This window comes from Oryzias latipes, chromosome 20 (genome assembly GCF_053564925.1).
Source record: "Oryzias latipes strain Hd-rR chromosome 20, Olatipes_Hd-rR_3.1".
In the NCBI taxonomy this organism is placed as follows: domain Eukaryota; kingdom Metazoa; phylum Chordata; class Actinopteri; order Beloniformes; family Adrianichthyidae; genus Oryzias; species Oryzias latipes.
The window spans coordinates 10,030,287-10,046,561 of NC_136256.1; the positions used below are offsets into that span (position 1 = coordinate 10,030,287).

A 16,275-nucleotide genomic window follows, 5' to 3' on the forward strand; every position below is an offset into this window, starting at 1 on the left:
TTCCTATCTCAGTTATGTCTCAGTGAAAGACATCAATGGTTCTGTCTCTCGTTGCTCAATAATTTAGATCTTGTTTTAGCCTATTTTTTTATTGTCTCAGCAAAAAGAAAAATGAGAGTAGTACAAGCCCTAAAATGAGTCTCATGATGACACCATTACAGTTCATCTCTAGAAAATAATATTTTTTATTTTATTTATGTTCAACTTAAAAAAGTTGTTTATTGCTTACATATTTATATAACTTAATTACAATTTCAAGAAAAAAAAGTTAAATCATTAAGACGGTCATGTCCTCAAAAGACATATTTTTGAAACTTTTTAAAAAACATGAAATTTCAAGACAACGTTGCAGTGTCGATTTAATAAACTTTTTTTTGACTGCTTAGATAAACATAAATGAACAAGAATGTATGTTGGGTTAATGATGCTAGGTTTAGTTAAACACAAACACACGCATGCACTGGCACACATGCATACACGCACAAGTGCATATACGCACACTTATATGTTGGTGGGTATAAAACATTTAACACATTGATGTCTGAACTAAATAAAGGACATTTGGGATCATATTTGGATCACCTTAAAGTGAACAAAAAATAGATTTTACATTTGAAACAAACAAATAAAATACACAAATAAAAATAATCAAATTAATAAATCAACTTTAGGGCGGTACAGATTTATGGGGTTCAGTTTGAGTTACTTTATCTTTGTCTTTAAAAATCACCCTTCATGCAGCCTTACAAGCTGAAAATATTTTCTGTTTTCTTGATTTTAGTCTGCATCATATTGAACAAACAGAAGCCTGGAGTAACCCGATTTGAATTTTAAACTGTATCACAGCCTCACTTGACACAGATTTCTGATTGGTTGATCACGGTGGGAGGGAAAACTCATTGGTTGACGTCACCAACGGGCCGGAATCTGCAAGCGGGAGAAGTGCAGAGAACGAGAGACTTTTGACGACCGTTTGTCGTATTTTTTCTGCGTTTTAACAATCCGTGTGATGAATCTCCAACATTTTTTTTGCTTGTCTGGAAAAGATTCAAGTAAAATCTTTGAAGTTTGCACGGTAAGTTTGCGATTTCTTCCCTCCAACTCTGAACTCAGTTGAATGCTAAAGGTGTTTTAAGCTAGCTCCGCCAGTAATGCAGACGTCTGGGCTACTCGCGGTGGCTTTGGCTGTATAAGTAATTATTACTTTTTACAAAGGTTTATTTGTGCTTTTTGTAATAAAAAAAATAGAGACATTGAAGAGTTATTTGCAGTGCAGAGTTTACAGAATGAGCCTCGATATTTTTCCAAACGCGTGAGTGCTAAGTAACTGTTGGAAGACATTTTGCTCTTCAGTTAAGCCGGGTCTGCAGGGTTCATCCCATTCACAGTGTGACGACACCACAGTCCATTATTCCAAACTTCAAAATGTGCAGTTTCACTGTATGTTCAATTTTTACGCTGTAAAAAGCTTTTGTCTTGTTTAAAAGATCTTGCAGACGTTTGGCCTGGCATGCCATCTTTTGAAACTGGTTATGGACATGTGTTTAAAGTAAAGTCATCATTAACTGCTCACATGTCTAGAAAGCATAATCTGAAAATGTAAGTATGCATATTAGGAAAAGATGTTCTCAGCCCTCTGTCAGTGGTGAAGATGTTTAGAGAGCACAGATGTAGCTAAGCCAACAAATGTCAACACTGATATGTACGAGGATTTTAGTGAATCATAAATCATATTTAAAAACCTTTCCAGATCTTACTTTGTGCTGTATAAAATGTGTGTACATGATGTTTTTTTCCCCTCTCTGATTCAAGGTGATCTAAATTCTACACGTGAAAATGAGTGAATCAGAACCCATGTTCCTCCACACTGCCATTATGGAGGTCCTACCAGAGCCACAAAAGACATCCTGGAAGAACACTTGCAGTCCATTGGAATAAATGGAGTTGTATGAGGATCTACGATTCATAGAAGAGGCTGACTTGCTGCCAGCTTTGAGACCTGTTCAAGCCCGGAAAGGTCTTGCTCTTTGGAAATTGAAATGTGAGTCTCAAACATTACAAATGAGTTTTTGTAATGCACAGAAGTGGATATGAATATGAATGGGTAACACACTGACAGTACAGTGTAAACTTAATACACTTATACTGTTTGTTTGTTTTTTGTTGCAGACCAAACGCCAGAGAACAGCACATCATCATCTGTTGAGACCTCACCAACACAATCATCATCACTTTTGTTATAGTCACCGAGGAGTTCGTCATCCACATCTTCCAGAAGCCGAGGACTGTACGTACATTGACTGGGAGGACAGCTTTGAAATTCCATGGAGTAAGTTTTCTGAGGAATTTGTGCAGTCTTTGGAAAGAGACCTGGCCCAAGACTAAGGAAGGAAATGGTTTGCACTCTTGTTGCAGAAATGATGAAAGCAAGACGTTTTTCCAAACTCTAAAAGGCTGCAGATGATGCGGGGAGAGCAGAGTGGCTGCTCAGAAGAGATGAGATGTTAAAGAGATGCTCTTTCTTTTGCTCTGCTACTTTGAGGAGGATGCCATGTTCTTGTAGAAGATGCAGACGAGGTCCAGCTGCAGCAGGTGCCGTTGACTCCAACTGTTATTGTATGTGGTAAGTAAAGTTTCCAGTGTTAAATTATTCTAAAGGTTTTGTCTTTGTACACTGTACATGAGTGACATGTTTACTTCATCCATTGTTCTGTCTTTAGGACAGTCTTTCTTTTCCCCAAGGAGGTTCATGCTCAGTTGGAACCGCTCCATCGTACACAACAACATTGCAGCACTGTGCCTGATGTTCAGAAGCTACTTCTGCTTTAACCGTCATTATCCAACTGAGCTGGCTTCAACCCTGGAGTTTCTGCAAAGGTACATATTTATGAGTGCTGTCATGCGATTCATTTTTGGGTGTGGTTAGTTAATCATGACCTGCAGTTAATTATTCTTATTAATCTTGTATTAATCTAACTCAGGGCTGCTCATCCCTGGTCCTTGAGATCTACCAGCCTGCCTGATTTCCAGCTGATTAGCTGGACCAGGTGTGTTCATTCAGTCAGAATGTGGAGACATCTGGTTGAGCTGGTCAACAGCTAGCAGGGCTTGGGGATCTGGAAAACAGTCAGGGTGATGGATCCCAAGGACCAGGAATGAGCAGCCCTGGCTAACCTAAAATTTAGCTTTGAAAATCCTTATTTTGGGGTAATTTGATTTAAATAGTAAGATTGTGTCACATTAAAAGAAATAAAATACAATTTAAAGGGTGGCTTTATGAAGTTTTCCAAGTATAACAGACTTTTTTCCAATCTTTACTTTTGTACCACTAAGGGATAATTCTTCAGTCTCAAACAGAACAAAGACGTAAGCCAAAGTGCTCTAATTTAAAAAACTAATGGAAATATTCTGAACAATCCAAAAAATATTGACCACAAAATTCTTAATGATACCATAATATATATTCGTTGAAATATCTTATTCCACAGTTTGCTGTCTGACACGACACAGCGTCCCAATTAAGACATGGTTATTATTTTTCCCTTGTTAAGAGCCAACCATGCAAAATGGGACTTGATCATTTCTTAAATGTTTGATCTGGACTGTATCATGAAAAATGAAATGAAACAGATTTTAACCTTATTTGTTAAATAGTTAATGCCCATATAATGCTGCATTTCAATTCTTTTAACTAAAACAGATGTCCTCTCAAGCGACGTGTGGCTGCTTTAAGGGATGACAGAAACGTAATCTTATGGTAGCATTATGCAGCTGCTTTTATAAAACTACAGTTTGCTTCTAGCTTGAAGTGTTATCTTTGTTTGTTATGTGCTGTCTATTATCAATTTACTCATGCCAGATTTTAATGTTCTTGTCTTACAGCTGATGTCCTGTGATGTGCCACTCTACCTGGTTGGGAACAAATTGAAGAGGCCAAGCTCAAGAAAGCCGTTGTCAACAAATGTAGGGCAGAGCAGGTTCTAAGGCCACTGCTATGATCTACAGTATGCGGACTGGTTTCTCTTCCATCTTTTTCCTTATTTTTTATCTTAATTTGGTTCTCAAATTGGTCCATGGATTTGGTAGGCTGCAAGTTTCGGAGAATGTTTTTATCAGGTACTTTTTTATGTGGTTACATAATCTTGTTTTTTTCCTTGTACCTCAGCAGTGATGTCAGTGTGTTTGTTGTTTAAAATATGGAATTTTTCTTTACCATCATGTCAGCCACATTTAGTACGCCACGGTTCATGTACTTAATGCATTTAATATTTTAAAAAGTGTTTTATACTGCTACCACAATTCAAATGCTGTACTGATGATGGTGCTGCCCAAATAAAGTGTAAAGCATTTACATTTCTAGTATTGTTTTTACTGTTACTGTATATCAGTGGTCTCCCATCCTGGTCCTTGAAGGTCACTGTTCTGCATGTTTTAGCTGTTTTCCTGCTCCAACAGATCTGCTGCAGTGGTTGAATTGCCTCCTCAAGTTCTGCAGGAGGTGGTTAATCACCTGTTGATTCACATCTGGGGAGCAAAGAAACATCTAAACCCTGCAGGATGGTGGCCCTTGAGGACCAGGATTGGCTACCACTGCTATAAAAATAACTTCTCTTTTCTTTCTCAAATACATCTCAAATATCATTCTCATTAACGGCTTTGGTAAGACATTTAAGAGAAATGATTAAGACATGAAAGAGACATCAGACAGACAATGATGAGATCTCTTTTAGGACTCATTCTTCTCAGATTTGTCTCATGAACGTCTTAGGTTCGTCTCTCCCACTTCTCAATTATTGCTCTAACAGTTGTCTCAACTCAACCTCATTTGTCTCAGTGATGTCTTTTCTCATTATAGCTTAACTCTTGCTCCTAAGGGACCCTTAGGAGCAAGAGTTAAGAAGCAAATGATCACAGAATGATACGAATATGAGACGCTCAAACTGATCTCAAGAGACGAGATCAAGCAACATATGAGCAACAGATTTTTCCTATGGGTTGGAACCAGCAGGTATTCCTGTTTGGAACATCAGGGGTGAAAAGTCACTCAGTCCGATTATCTTATAAAATCCGTGCTTATGACAAAATCACACCATTTATTAACATACTTTCAAAAACAGATACAAAACTTAAAGCATCGTAACAGAACTACAGTATGACCATACAGGAAAAGCACTGATGGAAGTAACAATATCCCTAAATCATTGTGTAAATTATATGGAGATGGTAGTTCTGTCTCAATTTCAGCATATTTGGGATTTGTCAAAAATGTTACAACTGTATCAATCCAGCAGCATCTGTAGCGTCTGTGCAATCGAATCCCTGCTGATTCCTCGCTGAGAACAGGGCTCAGATTTGAGATACTTCAAGGGAGGAAACTGAAGTGGTATAGATCTTTAAGCCAGATGTCTTGTAGATACTTACACGAGTAGTTTGTCTTAGAGCACACATCTTGAGCATGATCCTACCCTTGGCATTCCTGTTTAAGAGGTGTTTGTGTTTTAGGCTGCCAGATGAAATACCCCAAATGAGACATAATGTTTTAACCACAAAGTAAAACTAAAATAAAATAAAAAACATGAATAGCAAAAGGTTTTATGTTGGATGCCAGTCCTGACACTACCCTCTGCATTTACCCAGTCTTGGGACCGGCACAAATGTAACACTGACGTATGCCCTGTTGAGGCTATATATTTTTTAAATGTATTAATTTTTGAGTGAGTGAGTGAGTGAGTGAGTGAGTGAGTGAGTGAGTGAGTGAGTGAGTGAGTGAGTGAGTGAGTGAGTGAGTGAGTGAGTGAGTGAGTGAGTGAGTGAGTGAGTGAGTGAGTGAGTGAGTGAGTGAGTGAGTGAGTGAGTGAGTGCTCTTTTTTTAGTTTTGTTTATTTTAAAGCTGTCTGTTTATCCATCTCTGTTCTGTCGTTTATTTTTTATTTATTTATGTATTTATTTATTACATACTCTGTCACTTTTATTTATTTATTTTTAAGTTTATCTTTAGTTTAGTTTTTGTGTCATTTCATTTATTTTTTTGTATTTTTTTTGTCACTTTTTAATTTGACTATCTATTTAAAGTGTGGATGCCATGCTTTGAACAACTTTGTCAAATAAAAAAGCCCTTTAAACGCTGATTCTATTGATACCAATAGTTCGCGTCGAAAAAAATCCGAAGCATATGAATAATAGACATCTTTCGAAGGAATCAGAGATTTGGATCTGCCGCTAGAGCGCAGGCTGGAAGTGAACCCGATATGACCTGTGACGTCATGAAAGGCGTTGATTTTCGCAGTTCCGCTTCGGACAGCATGTAAACAAAACCGGTAGTCTTCGTTTCTCTCGTGTTTAAATCTGTTAATCATCAACATGCCAAGTCGTTGTGTGGCAGCTGGATGTAGCAATACATCTACTGAAAGTGTATCTGTGTATAAAATTCCCAAACAAGAAACGCTGCTGAAAAGGGGAAAGTTCAAGAAGGTGGACGGCGAAGGATTTTTCCCTCCAGATCTGCAGGAGAGAAGTCTGCGTTTTCGAAGGGACAAAAACCGGGACACAAACGAAGAATTTTGAACGGAGAGTTGGGAGGAGGATCTTGGCTTCTGAGTCGAGGAAAGGCGGGTGAGCTGGAAGCGAGCGAGCCGTTTTCTGGGTCGGAGAGGACGGCGCTGGAGTCGGGAGCGGAGGCTGCTAAGCTAGTGTGCATCACGATGGATCACATTGAGGCGAAGTAGTCGTGTTTTCTGTTGTCCTTGGATCCAACTGGAGTATTTCAACGCACTCAATGTTTTGCAAGAGAAGCAACAGGCCTGCAACGTTTTTTTTCTTTTGCTTTTGAGGTGCCGGTACCGTGAGTAAACTGAACTGTGTGTGTGTGAGCGCGCGCGCGCGCACGAGAAAAGGTTTCAAACGGGTTCAAACGGGTAAAACTGTTAATGTTCCACAGTTGTTAATGGTATACAGTGACTTTGTTAACTAAAGAGTAGTACCATCTGGGAAACTTTTATTTTGTGACATTTATTTTGTAAATTGGGTTGAAAACCAGTGTTTACCTTTGTTTAGATTAGGCCAAAAGGGGACATTTTGAGTATATTTTAGGGTAAGTGGAGTAATTTAATTTTATACATTTTTTAGACTTACTGGAGTCTAGCCGAATCTTCATGCTGGCTATCGTCATGATCGGCATGATCACTAGACCTACTACTTTCTGCTATATCCTCCTCACTTTCGCAAAAGGGTTCGAATCGATACGGTTGCAAAAGTGACTCATCATCATGATAATCTCCGCAACTTTCCTCTTCATCTTTCTGTTCATCTGATGATAAATCGCTAATAGAGACGGTAGCATCACTCTGTGCTTCGCTATCGGTGCTAGCCATGTTGTCTGCCTTGTCTTCCTTTCGTTACGTCACAAACAGGGCGGCGCGAATTCGGCGGAATGCGTGAAGCCGGCGGCCGTCCTCGTTGTTTATATTGCGTTTTTCGCTATTTATTCTTTTTCGAAAAATATTAAAAACAATCGCAACATGAAATAGAAACTATTTACTATATTTTGGCTTATTAAAATAGGCCATGTCACCCACACTTTAACTATGTATTCTTTTGAGTTTTTTGTCTTGTTTTTTTTTTTTTTTTGGTCTCCTTAGTCTATTTAGTTATGAAGACACAGCATGGCTTATATCAGTCATTACAGCATTAGTCGTTTTTGTGTGCAAAAGTCCTAACAAATAAGTCCATATCCAGGCTTCTTCTTATAGCATTCTCATGAGCTACAATAAGTACATTTTGTTTTCTCTCCTGTAGTATGGTACCACAGAAGGGGTAAGAACTCATAACAAAGTAGAGAAAGAGCTTTCACATGATGCAGATGATTCACCAATTACAATGGACGTCACATTCATACGATGCTGAGGAAAAGTATTCTTATACCAATGTAGATAATTGCAAACAGTGGTGAGGTCTACAAACTCTACATTGCCGTTAGCATCAGTCTTTTTGAACTCTTTTTCCAACATTATTTTTGCGACAAGAATCTCTTTGGAAATTTTGTCACTGTCACTTCCTACCTTTTTTCTGCGGGGGACTTAACATGGCAGCATCTAGAAAAAAAAGGGAGATTGAAGTTGAAGACAAATAACTGCTTTCATGAGGATTGAGATTACTTTTGGAAAATTATGTCTCCATCTCTACAATGGCTATGTCCAAAATGTCGAGAAGAGCTCTCTTTAGAGCCTGGCAAAGAGTCAGGGAGTCTTTTGCATGGCCCAAAGTGGACATAATAGCTCTACCTGTGAGCACTGAGCTCATTGTTCTCTTTCTTTTAGCAGCTGGGGCAGGCATCCTGGCTAATATCTCACTCTCCTCATCCCACATCTGCTTCAGAGCCTGCAGAGATGCACTGACTACTTCTGGAGCACAGCACAGGTTAATAGAATAAGCCTGCAGCATGGCATTTGCAGACTTTAAGGAATCCAAAAGTTTTAGAAGCAACTTTCCTGTTTCAAAGAAATGATGCCTCTTTAACATCACCAGTAACCCTGATGCCTCTGTGCAGATGTCAACAGCAGCCGCTCTGTTCTCTGTAACCTCTGACAGGATGCTCATAATAACATCCTGATTCTCCACAAGGCACTTGGTCACATCATGATGGCTTGTCCACCTGATCTCCAACAGCCATTTTAGGGAGGGAACATCATAGTTCTGTGACACATACTGACAATGAATAATGAGTGCAGGAATCCTAATAGATCAAAAAAGGCTTTCTCATATGGCTCTGCTTGCCTTGGTATATCCCTACGTTATTTTGCGATAAAGCCTGAACACCAGCCCTGACCCCACTCATGACAGAAGCTCCATCATATCACTAGACGCGTTTATATGGGCAAAAGTAATCGGAATGAACGCCTGATTGGAAAGAAAATATGCGTCATGTAATAGCGCCGTTCGGAATACTCTGCCCCGATCAGACTCGTTCGTAGCAGAATTTCTCTCCGATCGAGATAGGTGGATTATACCGATCGTTTATCCGATCGTGGAGCATGTAAACGGTCATTCCGATCGTGTGTCACTACTGCTCTGGTTTACGTCATGCATAGATGGTGTTTTGCTGTGAGAAAGCTTTGGAGCGCATAGGGGACAAACCAGCTGCCCGCGGACGCCCCGTGAAAAGCGCCGCTCCGCTCTCGCCCCGCTGGCTCTCCCCTCTCTTACACCCCTCACGAGGGAGATGCGGGGTTGGAGCGCTTCGTGCCCCCCGACGCTCACTCAGTCCCCGACGCTCACTCGGTCCACTGGCACCCGAGTGAGCAGAGCAGCCGGATTAATAATTTTGTGTCTGAGGGGGGGAGGATGCTTTTTTACGTGTGCGTTTTGTTGTTTTGTTATGTGTGGGAGAATTCAGACTGCGAGCCGTCCCGCCGCTCTGGGTTAGCGGCTGCAGGACTCAGCAGGAACCTTGTTCGAACAGAGCTCGGGCCGCTAGCTCACAGAGTGGCTTTGGGGCGGTCTGTGTGAACTTTTCAGAGCAGAAATAAATGTCGCTCAGTCCTTAAAAATTGTTCAAACATTCACGTGGATTTGTGTTTCCAGTTGTGTCCCGACAAAATAAAGGCTGATGTTATTCCCACACATTTACGTGCAGCCAAGATGCAGATTGTTGCTGCTCAAGGCTAACGATGTTAGCCCGTGATAGCCTGCCCTAAACCCTTCTTCCAGCTTAATTCTTCCACAAAAAAGCACTGACCACACGGATTAAATATAACGATGAGCGAACAGGCGCTTCATAATATTCATAACATTAATAAAAGCACGTTTGGAAGATCGTCTCGTATTACGGAGCTGCTGCACATGCTATCTGTCTGTGGCAGCGGTTTGTTTACAACGGGACCTATTTCTTCATCCGGATGATTTTACACTACTTCACATGCCCAATTTATTCATTCAAAGTGTGAGCCATGGGAACTTTCGTTCTAATCGGAAAAAGGTTTTCTGTGCTCATGTGCACGGGTGAATTTTAACCCGACCATTGATCCGATCAAGATATTATGCCCATGTAACCGCGGCTACTGACTAACAATTTCAGCTGAACTATAACCTTTGACGTATTTACAATGTAAAAGGTAGTTCTGTAGCACATGCGTGAAAACTCCCTTAGACATAGGTGGAACAGTTGTGGAAAGCCACAAATCTGTATATACATATTACAAAAATCACACACAACTGCGTAAGATTTACATAATATTGTGTATAAATTACATTAAATACACGTAAACTGTTTAAACTTCAAACATTTTCAACGCATTTACGTAAAGACACTTTGGCTGAAACCCTCGACAGACATCTGCGCACATTGACAAGTAACGAATGCAAGAAAGACTCATGAATTAGCTACATCACACATGTATCATGAAAGACCAAAATTACATACGTGTAAAATGCGTCAAATATACGTAATGGCTATGTGACATGGACCTAACTAATGAGCTCTGGGCTGCCCTTTACAGATTTGGTGTGACTGTTCTTCTCTGACAGTTTTACCTTTTCTTCTCAGATGCCATGTTTCTATCCACCTTTTGTTTAATCAAATCTGACTCAAACAGGAGAAATTTGTACTTGCTTTATACATACAATGAGCTATTACTTTGTGTCCAGTCTTAGTATTATTGATAAGGTGATGCTACTACCTATTGAAGGTGTTGATAATACACTTTCACTTTACACTCTCATTCTAAAAACTCAAACAACAGGCGTTGTGATAAATAAATATATTTATTTCACAGTGAAATGAAAGGAAACAAAAAAGAAATACGTTTATTCAGATCTGTTGAAAAAGGGTCTTGGATGACGTATAAAAGGTTAACACAACAGGACAGTTGGAGCTTGACTCCAACCTCAGCCCAGATTTGTAAAATGCAAAAAATGGGGCGGGGCTAGGGAAAGCAGGCTGAGCGGGGGAAGATTTTATTTTTCAGAACTTCTGAAATTACATGGGATTTTGTTAATTCAGCTTCACTACCTCATTTCAACTTCCAAGGGGTAGCACACAGACGGTTCGACACCATAATTTCCGGTATTAAACAAGTTTATTTTATATTGTTAAAAATGTGGCATGGACCAACACTCAGCACTTTTAAAACCCTTTTTGTACAGGTAAACAGCCAAAAAAGTGATTTTTTTTTTTTTTTTTTTTTTTAAACTTGTCCTGTCCAACAGCTAGGCAAACAGATGAGAGCTGAGGGCCTCTTGTGTTGGACATATTTTATTTTAACAAGATGGGTTATTCATCTTCAGACAAACCAAAGGTATGTCTGAATAAATCCCTTTTGTAATTGAGGCCAAACTTTATTAATTTCAATCATGTTTGAAAATCTTTGGTGTTGGACCAGACGGAAAAGGAAAGAGGGGAAGAAGAGAGAGGGACGTTAGAGAGAGGGGGGGGGGTAGGAGGGTGATAATAGGAGGGGAAGGGGGGTAAGACCATGAAGCAGCATAGAGCAGACAGGTTTACTGGTTGTTTATCGTTACGGTACGGTTCAAATGTAGTACAGAAAGGGCGGGGCCTGTTCACACACACTCAAATATTATCAACACACCTGCTAGCCGCAAAAATGTCCACATGTCAACATGCACACAAAACAGATAGTGTTCACGAACGCATACCTATGCCTTTAAACCAACTAGTGTGAAATCTTTCATTCATTCAATCATGCAAACTATTAGTGCAAAGGTGAGGTAACACCTGTGCTCAGGTGAGTGTTTATGTTCTTCTAAAATGGATGGTGGAATGTGAAAAGAAGGAGGAGGAGCACCCAAAAAAGTGATTTACTGTTTAGTTACCCTTTAAGAAACTGACAATTTACAGTGCATCCATTCGTGCTTGCATTTAAATCCTTCCCAGCATGCTTCTTAATCCTTGTTCTATCCTAGGCACTTTAACATTGGGAGTGAGGTCATCTAGACCAGGGGTGGGCAATTCCAGGCCTCGAGGGCCGGTGTGTCTGCATGATTTCCAGATAGTCTTGCCCTACTCATGGCTGATTACCTGGTTCAGGTGTGTCCAGCCAATTAGAACATGCCAGAGCAGGGTATGATGGAAAACATGCAGGAATGCGGCCCTCAGTGCCCACCTCTGATCTAGACCCCACAAGACAGTGCGCTGCATTTTTTTCTTCAATGATTTGTAAATGGTAAATGGCGTATACTTGTATAGCGCCTTTCTTCCTACAAGGACAAAGCGCTTTACAGTCACAGACCCATTCACCCAGTCACACACACATTCACTCACACATTCACACACTGATGGCGGCTCCGCTGCCAAACACAGGCGCCTGCCTACCACCAGAGGCAAGGTGGGGTTCAGTGTCTTGCCCAAGGGCGTGCAAAGCGGGAATCGAACCTGCAATCTTGTGATCATGGGTCGACCGCCCTACCGCTGCACCACGGCCGCCCCTAATGATCTTCTTGTGACTTGTGATCTTCACTAGTTTCCATGGATTACATGAAATCCTCTCCACCTCTATCCACCTTTGTCATGGTAGGGGTTACACGTCAATGGTCATCTTGACCCCATAGGATGGCACAAGGGTTAAGTAACAAGAACTTTTGCCGGCTGTACCATCAAATAAAGTCTAAAAGCTACAGGTAAATTATAAGCACACCAATGAGTAAGTTCTTAGGCCGATGTTATTTGCACTTATTTAAGTGCAATCAAGTACCAAACAGATGGCAATGCATATTGGCTACATGTAATCCGTACGGCCGAAGTGCACATTGCTGCAGTGCCTGCACATATTTTAACCGTAACCCTAACCCTGCCCTGCGCATATGCGAATAATCACTTTCAAATCATTATTAGATTACTTTGTTTAAGTAATATACTTAGATCATGTGAATTTACCTGAATTTCGCAGCCTGTCTCTTTCCAAGCATTTTGGTAAACTTCTTTCCTGTTTTATTGACTGACACTAAAGTTTTGCTTTGGTTTTATATGTTTTAGGAGTGCAATAACTGAAAGCCAGTCTGCTCAAAATAAGTAGCAACTTCTTTGTAGTTATTACAGTTCCACTCTGTTCATCTTTTGATTTATCTAAAAGTGTGCTCAGTGGTCTTTTAATGATGATTTTACCATTTTAAAACAAAATTTAAAAAGCATGTTTAGTTTTCTGGGACATACTTTCTGCAGAGCCACAGGAGTTTTTTTTTTTTTTTTTTTTTTTTTTTTTTTTAATTCACCTCTGAGTTGTCGGTGGGACTGTTGGTGAACTCCTATTTCCCATATTGTTTATGTAATCTCCTGCTATATTACAGCCCCTCACACCCCTAATTTAACAGTACTGGTGCAACAAAAATGGAGAGCAACATTGGAGCTATCCAGTCATAAAATTTTGAGCCAGATACAGGCTCAGACAAGTAAAACATGGATCTAGTAGTCTACTGTCTGAATGGAGTAGAGAAGGGAGCTTGTGGTCCAGCTTGTATGTTCCAAGTCATTGATGCAAGCTTTTTCCAAAGGCATTATTTTGTCTGCTCCTCATTTACAATAAGTTGAATGAAAAACACTCAGAAGTACAATTTTGACCTAAATTATATTTTTATTTGTCCTCCATCATGATAAAAATACCACAAGAACGTGTTAAAATTTAAAAAAAACTTCATTTGTGAAGACAAAGACATCTGTATTTAACCAGAAGATCTAAGTTTTTGGCCCCCTTGAACCTTTCAACCTTTTTCCACATTTCAAGCTGGAAACATAGAGATATAAAACTGTATTTTTGGGGAAGAATCGACAACAATCATGATGTGGAACGAAGTTTATTGGGTATTTCAAACTTGTTCAACAAATGAAACACTAAAAAATTGGGCATGCAAAATTATTCAGCCCCCTTAAGTTAATATTTTGTAGCACCACCCTTTTGCTGTGATTACAGCTGAAGTCGCTTGGGCTATGTCTCAGTCAGTTTAGCACATTGAGAGACTGAAATTATTTCCCATTCCTTCTTTGCAAAACAGCAAGAGCTTAGTGAGGTTGGATGGAGAGGGTTTGTGAACAGCAGCTTTCAGTTCTTTACAGAGATTCTCAATTGGATTCAGGTCTGGACTTTGACTTGGCCATTCTAACACCTGGATATGTTTATTTCTGAACCATTACATTGTAGATTTTGCTTTATGTTTTGGATCACTGTCTTGTTGGAAGACAAATCTCCCTCCCAGTCTCAGATCTTTTGCAGAATCCATCAGGTTTGAAGAAAACCATCCATCTTCCTATCACAATTAACCATCCTCCCTGCCCCTGCTGAAGAAAAGCAGGCACAACCCACCATTTTTGACAGTGGGGATGGTGTGTTCAGGGTGATGAGTTTTGTTGCTTTTACGCCAAACACAACGTTTTAGCATTGTTGCCAAAAAGTCCGATTTTGGTTTCATCTGACCAGAGCACCTTCTCCCGCATGTTTGGTGTGTCTCCCAGGTGGCTTGTGACAAACTTTAAACAACACTTTTTATGGATATCTTTAAGAAATGGCTTTCTTCTTGCCACTCTTCCATAGAGGCTAGATCTGTGTAGTATACAACTGATTGTTGTCCTACGGACAGACTCTCCCACCTCAGCTGTAGATCTCTGCAGTTCATCCAGAGTGATCATGAGCATTATGATTGCATCTCTGATCAGTCTTCTCTTTGTTTGAGCTGGACGTTTAGACGGACGGTCAGGTCTTTGTAGATTCGCAGTGGTCTGATACTCCTTCCATTTCAGAAATTATCGCTTGCAAAGTGCTCCTTGGGATGTTTAAAGCTTGGGAAATCTTTTTGTATCCAAATCCGGCTTTAAACTTCTCCACAACAGTATCTCGGACCTGCCTGGTGTGTCCCTTGTTCTTCATGATGCTCTCTGTGCTTTAAACGGACCTCTGAGGCTATCACAGAGCAGGTGCATTTATACGGAGACTTTGATTACATACAGTTAGATTCTATTTACCATCAAGTCATTTAGGTCAACATTGGATCATTCAGAGATTCTTACTGAACATCTGCACTCAAAGTTAAAGGGGCTCAATAATTTTGCACACCCAATATTTCAGTTTTTTATTTATTAAAAAAGTTGGAAATATCCAATAAATTTTGTTCCACTTCATAATTGTGTCCCACTTGTTGTTGATTCTTCACCAAAAACCACAGTTCTAAATATTTATGTGTGAAGCCGGAAATTTTTCAAAAGGCTAAAAAGTTCAAGGGGGCCGAATACTTTTGCAAGGCACTGTATGTTGTCACACTTACTTTGATTTAGATAAAATGTATCAGAGTTTAGTTTACAGTTTCCAAATGTACAAGTTGGAATGCACATGTGTGGACTTTGATCTGGACCAATCAGATAAAGTCTGTTGGAGTCTTCCATACAGACTTTGTATGGGTCACAGTACGGTTTAGAAATGTTGCGATCTAACTCCAAAAATGATCAGACTTTGGAGGTCAGACCAAAACCCATGAGCCATGGAAAAAAATCAGATACAGTGTCTCCTTTATGCTCTGAAGGGGAAGAGAAAACACAAAAATACCACTGTTTAAAGAAAAAAATGATGGAATGGGTTTTTAGAACAAGATAAAAACAAAAAACATTGTCAAACCCATGTAAAGGTAAAATATGTATTAAACAGACAAGCTTTTATGTCCCGTTGAAATGTTGCAAAATAGCAACATTTAGGACATATTCAAACTAACCTGAAATTGAAAAAAAAAAAAAACAGGAAGTACCAACTGTTACAACACCACTAACAACCACCTACCGCAGTTTGCAGAGGAAAGTAATTGCACTGTCTTCCATGTAAAATAGTCCAATTTTACCCAGAAAATATAAATACTTGCACTCTGGTGTATTATTTGTCAACTAACACCTTAGATTTTTTTTATGGTAAATAGAGAATATTTATATAGTGCTTTACTACCTTCTTAGAAGACTTACAGTTCTTTACACTCACAGTCCCCTTTAACCATGCATTCGCATATTAACACACTAATGTCAACTGTTTTGATTTCTTTAGGGCTCTATTGTGTTTAGGGTTGTGTCCTTTTGATTGGAAGGTAAATGGATGATCCCAATGTAGATTGAAACTTTATTTTGATTTTTATTCTTACATTAGATGTGTTTGTTTTTATCTTATTGAATCATGAATTTTTCAAAAACTGTAATTGTTTGCGTATGTTCAATGATTAATCTTTATCTCTGTCAGAGCTTCAGGTTTGGGATCAGTTTTCATGGCTTCTCACGCCTTACCATTTTTGCACGATAATTAT

General features: G+C 39.6%; 1 long non-coding RNA gene across 2 annotated transcripts; it reads left to right on the top strand.

The window, feature by feature from the left end:
* Window positions 1-899: 899 nt before the first annotated feature.
* LOC144988295 (uncharacterized) lies at window positions 900-2,877 on the top strand. Of its 2 annotated transcripts, XR_013652150.1 has the most exons (5): window positions 923-1,075; window positions 1,813-2,041; window positions 2,170-2,329; window positions 2,543-2,623; window positions 2,721-2,877. It is a non-coding gene; the product is annotated as an uncharacterized LOC144988295 (long non-coding RNA). The 2 variants fall into 2 exon arrangements; XR_013652151.1 differs by lacking the exon at window positions 2,721-2,877 and having other exon boundaries at window positions 900-1,075; window positions 2,416-2,623.
* Window positions 2,878-16,275: the final 13,398 nt, after the last annotated feature.